General features: G+C 45.3%; 1 pseudogene; it reads left to right on the top strand.

Annotated features, from left to right (window-relative positions):
* Nucleotides 1-7,852: 7,852 nt before the first annotated feature.
* Nucleotides 7,853-10,945, top strand: LOC136507770 (protein ANTAGONIST OF LIKE HETEROCHROMATIN PROTEIN 1-like; annotated as a pseudogene).
* The last annotated feature ends 364 nt before the right edge of the window (nt 10,946-11,309 follow it).

The following is an 11,309-nucleotide window of genomic DNA, read 5'->3' as shown; positions in this document are numbered from 1 at the left end:
GCAATTGATGGGAATGTAAGCACAGTTGATGCAAGCCATGATGCAATGCTTGGATAACGAACCTGCAAGAGGACCACCACCTGTTCAGGTCAGAGACAAGCGTGGAGAATTCATGAAGGGTCACCCTCTGGTGTTCACCCATGCCATAGACCCCTTGGAGGCAGACGATTGGTTGCGTGCTGTGGAAAAGCAACTTAACATAGCACAATGCAATGATCTTGAGAAGGTGTTGTATGCTTCTGGTCAACTCTAGGGAGTAGCTCAGGATTGGTGGGAGTCCTTCCAGTATGGACGCCCCAACGATGCTCCTGTTGTCACCTAGTGGGAATTCAAGGACAATTTCCGGTCATATCATATCCTCGATGGACTAGTGGAGTTGAAGCAGGAGGAATTTAGGTCCCTTAAGCAAGGATCCATGTCTATGGCGGAGTATCATGACAAGTTTGCTCAACTATCACGCTATGCTCCAAATGATGTAGCTGAGGATCGTGAGAAGCAACGCTGCTTCCTCAAGGGACTTTATGATGGCCTGTAGCTCCAGCTTATGTCCAACACATACCCTAACTTTCAGTCATTGGTGAATCACGCTATTGTGATTGACAATAAGCGCAAAGTGATGGAAACTAAGAAGAGAAGGCTTCAAGGGCAAGCTTCTGGAATGAGGATCGTGAGAAGCAACGCTGCTTCCTCAAGGGACTTTATGATGGCTTGCAGCTCTAGCTTATGTCCAACACATACCCTAACTTTCAGTCATTGGTGAATCGCGCTATTGTGATTGATAATAAGCGCAAAGTGATGGAAGCCAAGAAGAGAAGGCTTCAAGGGCAAGCTTCTGGAAGCAACACCCACCCGCATGCCTATCCCCAGCAGGGTTTTCAGCAGAGAAATCAAGGACCATCTAACCAGGGAAACCATGGTTAGTATCCTCAGTGTAACCAGTTCCAGCAACGCCCTTAGTACCAGCAACAGTTTAGTAATCAGCGTCCCCAGCAACAGACCAGCAATCCGGCATCACACTAGGGAATGCCCAACAATGCTCCTATGAAGAGTGGTGCACCCAATAACCCTAACGCATGCTACCGCTATGGAGAAGTAGGTCATTATGCTCATCAGTGTCCAAAGAAGCAGAACCAGCAAGCTCCAAAGAACCAGAATGGCAATCCGAAGTTCAATGCCCGACCACCTCACACTGCAAAAGTGAACTATGTGTCATCTAATATAGCTCAGGAGATGCCCGAGGTCATGTTGGGTACGTTCAGTGTCAACTCTATCTCTACTACAGTACTTTTTGATTCAGGTGCTTCGCATTCATTTATTTCCCAAGCTTTTGTTAGAATGCATAGCATACCTTTATGTGCCATGAAAAACCCCATACTAGTAAATTCACCGGGAGGTAGCATGTCAGCTTCTTATTGGAGTCCCTCAGCTAGCCTTTCCTTAAGGGGGGTAGACTTCAAAGTGAAACCTATTAGGTTGAGAACAGCGGGAATTGATCTTATCCTAGGTATGGATTGGATGAAACAACACCGGACAGTGATTCAGTGTTAGGAGAGATCTATTGTTGTGACATCACCTAATGGAGATAGAATCTGTGTAGAAGTGGTAGTGCAAGCTTAGCCAATAGCCATTGTGAACCAGCTGGATGGTGATGCCAATAAACAAGATCGTGTTGTGGAGGAGTTCCCGGATGTTTTCCCCAATGACTTGCCAGGTATGCCACCTGACCATGACATTGAATTCATTATTGAATTATTACCTGGAACTGCACTAATAGCTAAACATCCATATAGAATGGGGGTTAATGAATTAGAAGAGCTTAAGAAACAACTAAAAGAGTTGCAAGAAAAAGGTTTCATACACCTTAGTTCTTCCCCATGGGGGGCACATGTGATCTTTGTGGATAAGAAGGATGGTACCCAATGGATGTGTGTGGATTACCGTTCACTTAATGAGGTTACTATCAAGAATAAATACCCTTTGCCAAGGATTGATGATTTGTTTGATCAGTTGAGAGGTGCCTGTGTGTTCTCCAAGATTGATCTCCGCTCAGGTTACCATCAGCTAAAGATTCAAAACTCGGACATACCCAAGACAGCATTCACTACACAGTATGGCTTGTATGAGTATACCGTTATGTCTTTTGGATTGACCAATGCACTTGCATACTTTATGTATCTGATGAATAAGGTGTTCATGGAGTTTTTGATAAATTTGTGGTGGTATTCATTGATGACATACTGATATTCTCCAAGACTGAAGAAGAACATGCTGAACATATAAGGTCGGTCTTACAAAAGCTTAGAGAACATAAGTTGTATGCTAAGCAGAGCAAGTGTGAGTTTTGGTTGAAGGAGGTCTCTTTTCTGGGTCATGTTGTCTCCAATGGTGGGATAGCAGTGGATCCAGGCAAAGTGCAAGATGTATTGAATTGGAAACCACCAACCAATGTAAGTGAGATTCGTAGTTTTTTGGGATTGGCTGGGTACTACAGGAGGTTCATTGAAGGTTTTTCCAAGCTTGCTAAGCCTATGACAGCTCTATTGGAAAAGAATGCTAAATTTGTATGGTCTGATAAAAGCTAGGCAAACTTTGATGAGCTAAAGAAGAGATTGACTACAGCTCCAGTGTTGATTTTGCCAGATTTAAGCAAGAACTTCTCTATATATTGTGATGCATCTCGTCTGGTCCTTGGATGTGTTCTTATGCAAGAAGGAAGAGTGGTGGCATATGCATCTAGATAATTGAGGAAGCATGAGTTGAACTACCCTACTCATGACTTGGAATTGGCAGTTGTGGTTCATGCTTTGAAAATCTAGAGACATTATCTAATTGGGCATAAGAGTGATATCTATACAGTTCATAAGAGTTTGAAGTATATCTTTACCCAGTTAGATCTGAATCTGAGACAACGTCGTTGGCTAGAATTGATCAAAGACTATGAATTGGATGTGCATTATCATCCGGGAAAAGCAAATGTCGTAGCTGATGCACTTAGCAGGAAGAGTTATGCCAATGGACTTCGGATGACATTTATGCCAGTAGAGTTGTGTGCTAAAATGGAGCATCTCAACTTGAGCTTTGTCACTAATGCAATGGAATTGGTGATAGAGCCTACCTTGGAGCAAGAGATACGCAAAGGTCAATTAGAGGATGAAAAACTTAAGGAGATAGCGGAGAATATAGTGCTTGGAAAGGCACCAGGATTCAGGATGGATGAGAATGGTACTCTTTGGTTCGGGAAAAGGATATGTGTACCTGAAGTGAAGGCTATCCATGATGCAGTTCTGCAAGAGGCACATGAGTCTGCTTATTCTATACATCCCGGAAGTACCAAGATGTATTTGGATCTCAAAGAGAAGTATTGGTGGTATGGTTTGAAGAGAGATGTGGCAGAGTATGTGGCTTTGTGTGACACTTGTCAAAGGGTGAAAGATGAGCATCAAAGACCTATAGGGTTGCTACAACCAATGAAGATTCCTGAATGGAAATGGGAAGAAGTTGGTATGGATTTTATCATAGGTTTGCCCCGCACTCAAAGAGGTTATGATTCAATATGGGTAATAGTGGATTGACTCACCAAGGTTGCTCACTTTCTACCAGTCAAGACTACCTATACAGGTGCAAGGCTAGCAGAGTTGTACATGGAAAGGATAGTGTGCTTACATGGTGTTCCCAAGAAAATTGTGTCTGATAGAGGCACTCAGTTTACGTCGCAATTCTGGCAGAAAGTACATAGATCTTTGGGGACAAAGTTGAATTTCAGTTCTGCTTACCACCCACAAACTGATGGAGAGACTGAAAGGATCAACTAGATTTTGGAAGATATGTTGAGAGCTTATGCACTGCAGTATGGTACTAGTTGGGACAAGAGTTTGCCATATGCTGAGTTCTCGTACAACAATAGTTACCAAAAGAGTCTCAAGATGTCACCTTTTGAGGCGCTGTATGGGCGTAAATGTAGAACGCCTTTGTTCTAGAATGAGACTGGTGAAACTCAAGTGTTTGGACCCGATGTCCTTAGAGATGCAGAAGAACAAGTGAGAATGATTAGAGACAACTTGAGAGTGGCTCAGTCCTGACAGAAGAGTTACGCTGATACTCACAGAAGAGAGCTGACTTTCGAAGTAGGTGATTATGTGTACTTGAAGGTGTCACCAATGAGAAGTGTGAAAAGATTCAATATGAAGGGAAAGTTGGCACCGAGGTATATTGGACCTTTCAAGATCCTAGAGAGACGTGAAAAAGTAGCCTATCAGTTGGAACTGCCTGAGAGTTTGTCAGGTGTGCACGATGTGTTTCATGTTTCTCAATTAAAGAAGTGTTTGCGAGTACCAGAAGAGCAGATTCCTTTAGAAGAACTTGATGTTAATGAAGATCTCATATATGAAGAGTATCCGATAAAGATCTTACAGATGGCAGAAAGAGTTATAAGGAGCTGAGTTATAAAAATGTGCAAGGTACAGTGGAATCGGTATACAGAGGATGAGGCTACTTGGAAAAGAGAAGAGGATTTGTGAAGTCTTATCCACAACTGTTTGAGTAAGCAATCATCCGAATCTCAAGTACGAGATTCATCTTAAGGGGGTTAGAATTGTAACACCCTAAAATTTGCATTCTTTTAAAATGGTTAAATTTGATTTATTTATGTAATTATGTGTGCATTCAAATATAGGAAAAATAATAATTTTTGTGCAATTAAAATCAATCTTAAGGATAGATACATGTTGATGCACTCATGCTGTAGCATTTTATTTATTGAGTTGAGTGGTTTGGTCCAAAACTCAAAATGATTCCAAAAACTATTTGAAAATGAAGTTGGAAAATTGTTTTAGAAAAAGAAAAGCCAATTCTTTGTCCCTCCCTCTCTTTCTCTCATTCGGCCTGCTGGCCCATCTTTCCCCCGCCGGCCCGCTCGCCCACCTTCCCTTCCTTCCCCTTCTCCCCTTTCTCTTCCTGGGCTAGCCCAACTCAGGCGAGCAACTGCCGCCGCCGCGCCCTCCCCTCCTTCTCTCCCCGCTGACCGCCTAGGCCCGCTTGTCGGTGCTGTCGCCCACCTCCCGCGTCGCGCGCGGTCAAGGTGGAACCTCCGCTGCCACCCCTGCCCCTCGTGTCGTGGGAGCGTCCCCGCGCCCCAGCCTCTATAAAGGGGAGCTTAGACCCCATCACTGCCCTCCCTGCTATAGTTCCCCCTCTCTAGGGCTCGGATCCACCGAGCTCGGAAACCGCCGTGCCGTCCGCCATTTCTCGCCGCACGTCGTCTCCGTTCGTCTCCAACTTTGTTTTTCATCCGTGGTGAGACCCCCTTGTTCCCCTCCTTCTCCCCGTGCCTTTAACTTCATGAATCATGGCCTCTAGGGCCCAGCCGTGGAAACCGGTAGGATTCTCGCTGCCGGCCATGGCCACCACCGTGTCGACCGTGTCCTCCGGCCGTGTTCTCGGCCTAGGCGAGATCGCCTTCACCTCCTCTCTCTCTCTCTCCCAGTGCCCTTAGTTCGTCGAATTGTGGCTCGAAGGCCTTGTTTCCCGCTCACCGACGACCTCCTCACCGCAGGCCATGGTGCCCCACCCTGCCGGAGCACTGTTCCGGACGCCGGTTTTCCCCTCTCCCCCTTTCTCCTAATCTGAGCCGTCCATCCTTGATCCAATGGCCCAGGATGGCCGATACCTCTTCACATGGCAGAATTGCTTAAGAGCCCCTCGGCTTTATTCTTTTTACACCCGCAGTCGTTGGGCAGATGAAAATCCTGATTTTTCTGATTTATTTAAATTCAAAAATAGTTCATTCTATTTACAGAAATGCCACTGCATTGTTTTGCTTATAAAATCGTCGTTTTAGCTCCGAATAGACCCGTTCAAATTTTGTTAGGCTCATAATTAAGTTCTCTACATGTTAATACCACTATCAAACATGTTTGCAACATTTAAATTTTGAGGTTAGATTTAATTAAATAAATTTCTATAGTAAACCCCGTTTAATTGATAACTTTCGTGTTTTAGCTCCATTTTTCGTGAACTTCGTGTCTATGTGATCATAGAGAGACATAGATTCTTTTTAAGAATCGTTTTATCTTCTTTTTATCCCCTAGTGTACTGTTCTAATCCCATAATTGTTTGCTTTGTATGAATGCCATTGGAATGCTTGTATGTTGCTTTGTTGGTCGAGTTTAGACGATGAGAAGAACGTTGGAGACCAAGAGTTCTTTGACGACCAGCAGGAGTAGCCTGAGTTTGTTGACCAAGGCAAGTATAGCATGGGATCTACCTTGATGTTCTATTCACCATTTATTAATTTCTCATTTGCATGTGTCTAATTTTGATACCCGTAAGGACATCCTAGTGGTTGAGTATCCTGTTTCCTTGTCTCCTACGGGTTATATGCATATGGGTAGTTTGCTAGCGCTCAATATAACTATACATGATCTACATAATGACTAATGGTTCTATAGAACGAAAAGGTAAAATTTGCTTTTAAACAACTGAATTATAGGGCGAAGGAGCAAATGACTTTTGATCATGATGCTCTTGGCCCTCCATAAGGACTTATCTATCGGTAAAAGCTGGGACTGATAGTGCAACCATGAGGGTCACATGGCTCTGAATTTAGCTCAATAATAGGACCTTTTCTAGCTTGTTAGAGGTTACCTTTATGGTGCAAAAGGGGCTTGCCACGTTGGGTATAGGGCTGCCTCTATTCCTATGTGTATAGCCGCGATGGAGATGTGCCATAGGAAAGGGGGGTTCCTACATATGCCTGCCGAGGAAACCTAGCGGCCCTAACTTGTTAGAGAAACCTATGAAATGGCTTCATAGTGTACCCCGCCCGCTCACCTTGGCAGTGTTATGGGAGTAATTAACCCAGGCATATGGGAATCACGACTCACGGTGAAAGTGCACAACCTCTGCAGAGTGTTACAAACTGTTATAACAGTCGTGCTCACGGTCATGAGCGGCCCAAAAAACTCACAGAATAAATGGTTACTTATTGTTGGTCATTTATGATGTTCTACGATGATAATATGATTCAATTGATTCTGATATCTGATCATGTGGGTTTAATTAGAGCTTAAGCATAACTTGATAATAGTTGATGATAAAATCTTGACTTACTAAAAGTGCAAACCGCAGTAAACCAGGGTCACCCTTTTTGAGCTTTCATAACCCCATGTTATCTTGTTAAGTACGGGAAGTACTTACGCTTGTTTACTTTCAATATTGGATAAAAATCCTGGATGGGTAACAGATGTCAACGGATATGAGGAGTTTGCAGAGGACTTTTAGGCTTGTGGTCAATCAGTTGACCATCCCCGTGTTGGAGCTACCATGAGAGAGTTACCTTTTTATTTTCCGCTGTGTTGTGTAAGACTATGTGATTGTATTAATCGTGATGTAAGATATACTATGATGATACTTTTTGTAATTTGTCAACTTATGTGTGTGACTGATCCCTGGGCACACATGAGTTTTATGCATTCAATTTTATCCTTAAAATTGGGTGTGACATTTTGCCACCCCGGCTGCTGCGTGTGAGAAGGGACTCGAAGTGGCAGCGAGGTAGCCGCCGATGATCAACCGATCGCACAAGGCCTGGCGTTGGCGCAATCAGAACATAGGTGATCTAATTTCTAGCAATTTACTTGTTTGATGTCACATTCACTTTTAGGGTTTCTGTGTTTCACCCCCAATTGACTGGAGAGGATGAAAGGGGATTGGGAGGGATTTTGACCTTTTGTATGGGATCAAATCCCGCTCAATCCCCTCCAATCCACTTGGATGGAGACTAAAACGAACATGCGCTTAATTTGTGGCCAATTTCTCCCTAAATCGGTTTGGTTTACCTGCAGTTGTGTTGGCCATGGCTTGGAGTTATGTCAAAATGTCAATGTTCAGGATAGCCGTAGCATACTCAAGGGATGATGATATCATGGCCACGATGGCTGTCCTCATTCAGATGCCACAAAAATGCCATTGGGGAGGTTTGGTCCTAGGCCACAAGACTTACAAGCATGATCGAATTGCGGCAGACTAGCAGCTGAATCAGGACTACTTCGTTGAACATCCACTTTATAATGAGGAACATTTCAGAAGGAGGTACATTCTTTTGGCCTAGTTTCTATTTCCATGACACATTGAATTAATTTGATAAACAACTGTAATTTTGGGTTGTAGATTCCGCATGAGACAGGAATTGTTCTTTCGGATAGTGGATGAGGTCACAACCAAGAATTGGTTCTTCAAACAGAGGAGAAATGCTGCTAGGCAGTTAGGATTCTCTGCTCTTCACAAGTGCACGGTGGCTCTAAAGATGCTAGCATATGGAGGCCCAGCTGATGAGTTGGCTGATCATTTGAAAATGGGAGAGAGTACTGTCTTGGAGACGCTGAAGGAATTTGTTATGACTGTCATAAAGGTGTTCGGCAAAGAATTTCTTCATCCTCCTAGAAGTGAGGAGATAGAGCACATATTAAGCATCAATTTGGCTAGAGGTTTTCCGGGAATGATAGGCAGCATCGATTGCATGCACTGGGACTGGTCTAGCTGCCCAACTAGTTGGCAAGGCATGTACAGAGGGCACAAAGGCAAGCCAACTCTAATACTTGAGGCGGTGGCGACTCAGGATCTTCGAATTTGGCACGCTTACTTTGGTTTACCACACTACTACATAATCGAATTTGCGCAACGTCGCCTGGGTGGCCTCCGTGGTGGGCATCTTTTTGCCCGCCACGGTTAATGCCTATCGATTTACGTAGGTGGGCATTTTTTATTTTCTGAGGCGGGCACTTTTGCCCGCCATGGTAAATCGATTTACCGTGGTGGGCGTCTTAAGACGTCCGCCTCAGAAAATAGCCTATTTCCTGAGGCGAGCGTCTTAAGGTGCCCGCTATGGTAAATTGATTTACCGTGGCGGGCATCCTATATACATCAATTAAAAATAGCAACAACAGGGCGGATGGCCGAGGCGGACAGCATGATGACCGTGTTTCTCCTTGTGACGTCGGGCGGAGCCACCAGGGCCTGGGCCGCGCAAGCACGCTGGTCCACCCTGCCCCGTAGGCCCACTTAGCGTTGGCTCGATCTGATCCATTGATGTCAATCCGACGGCTGAGGACACTCCTACCAGGAACAAAAATCCATCAGCCGCCGCTGACCCAAAAACCCTAGCTTCATTTTCTCTTGTTCCTCTTTCTCGCGTCGCATAGCTAAGAGAGAAGAGCAGATGAGCAGGTATCGGCGACGTCGGGACATGCGGAGCCGAGCTAAGGGGCACCGCCGACGGGAGCACGCATGGCAGGCTGACCCGTTCCGCCTCCGGTCTAGGCCGCTCGCTAGAGCTCGAGTGCAGCTATGGCCGCGCAGCTCCGTCAAGCCACCCTGCAGTGGTGCTCACGCATTTGGCTGTCGAGAGCGGTGAGCCTAGGCGCCTTGATTGTCGCATGGCCCATATCCCTGGTGGCCGCATGCCTCCACGGATCCATGCCTTGGCTTTGTCACGCTGCTGCATAGCTAGGCGGCTGCCGAGCCTAGCCAGCGCCTAGCGGCGCTCCGTGCGGCCAGCAGTTAGCGCGGGATGACTGAGATGTGCCCCTTCCTCCTTGCAAGGTGGATGAATCGAAGTTTGCCATGTAGGGTCTGGCCCTTCATCAAGCCAGGTGAGTGGATCGATGGCCTGTTAGTTGGATCAAAATCTCCTTGCGGCCATGATTCCCTTCATTTCCGAGGCGGAGTTGCTTGTGGCTGGGGTCGAAACATCTTGTGATGTGGAAGTTTGATGTATATTGGACTGTTATTTATGATCTCCTGCACTTGAGTTCTTGTTTTGGCGTGCCATTTTAGAGTTCTTTTTCATCTTGAATCCATTCTCTCCTTTTTTCTGCTTTATTGTATTGTAGTGATTTTTAATCGATTTGGATTCTGACTATTGTTGCTTTGATTTCTTCATCTCCCTCACTATGCCCTCTCCCCTTTCCTAGATCTAGAGCCGACACGAACGTCGGAGCTGCGGTGGCGGCACACGTAGATGCGCGGCTGCTCGGCGCCCTCCTTTCCGGCCTCATCTTTGGCAGCGACGCTGCAGAGGCGGCTACAGCTGGATCCAGGGATGATGATGGCGGCGCTAGGGTTTCGGTTTGGGATTGGGCTCGTCGGTGGGCTCAGTCAATGGGCTCGCCGGTGGGCTTTGGGGTTTTTTGTTTTTTTCCAAACGATTAACCGCGGCAGACGGTGTAACGTGCCCACCGTGGTAAAAGTATATTTACCGTGGCGGACACGTTACATCGCCTGCCGTGGTAAATCGGTTAACCGCGGCGGGCAAGGCCGCCCACCGCGGTTAAGCCATTATTTACCGTGGCCTCTAGGCCACGGCGGACGGCTTTGCCCGCCGTGGAAAACCGAAAATGCCCGCCTCTAGTAAAGTTTTTATAGTAGTGCCAGGGTCTCACAATGACATTAATGGTTTGCATTGTTCTAATGTTTTTGATGATTTGGCTAACGGGAGGGCACCCTCTGTTGAGTTCCATGTCAATGACAACATATATTCCCTTGGATACTACCTAGCAGATGGCATCTATCCTGATTGGACTACACTAGTGAAAAGCATTCCTTTTCTAGTTAGCAACAAGCAAAAGGTATTTTCAGAGCAACAGGAGACCAGGAGTCATGTCGAAAGGATGTGGAGAGAGCTTTTGGTGTCCTACAAGCTAAGTGGAAAATCTTGCATAGGCTAGCTCATTTATGGAATAAAAAAGTACTTAATTCCATCATGTGTGATTGTGTCATACTTCACAGCATGGTAGTTGAAGATGAGCGCGGGGTTCAGCTACCTAATGTCCACCCATCAGAATGGCCTAGAGTGGCTGACCCACCAATTAACCAGGATAGAGAAATCCCGGGAATTGAGAAACTTGTTGATGCTCAAAACATTATTCAGGACAGAGAGACGGCAACTTAGCTTCAAAATGACCTGATGGAACACATGTGGATGCTATACGGCCAATGCTCTGGTCCCTTTAGTCCTAATAATAGGAACTAAAGTCTATAGCTGTAGGTTTAGCTATAGGTTTAATAGGAACTAAAGTCTTTAGCTGTAGGTTTAGCTATAGCCAGCCTACTGAAATTGCCTTTGTATTTTGTTGGCAGCTCACATGAACTATAGTGGCTAAAAGATATTATGTTGCTTGTTGATAAGAAATATATTATATTTTGCTACCGTGTTCCAGATATTCAGTTCAGACAAAGATTGAAATAGCTATTGGGCAAAGATTTCTTCTTTGGTTACTAGGAACGGCAATATTTCAGCTGGCTTTTGGTTTCTT

This window comes from Miscanthus floridulus, chromosome 15 (genome assembly GCF_019320115.1).
Source record: "Miscanthus floridulus cultivar M001 chromosome 15, ASM1932011v1, whole genome shotgun sequence".
Taxonomy (NCBI): Eukaryota; Viridiplantae; Streptophyta; class Magnoliopsida; order Poales; family Poaceae; genus Miscanthus; species Miscanthus floridulus.
Note: the sequence above shows the minus strand (reverse complement) of the source record. Positions and strands in the feature narration are given on the sequence as shown.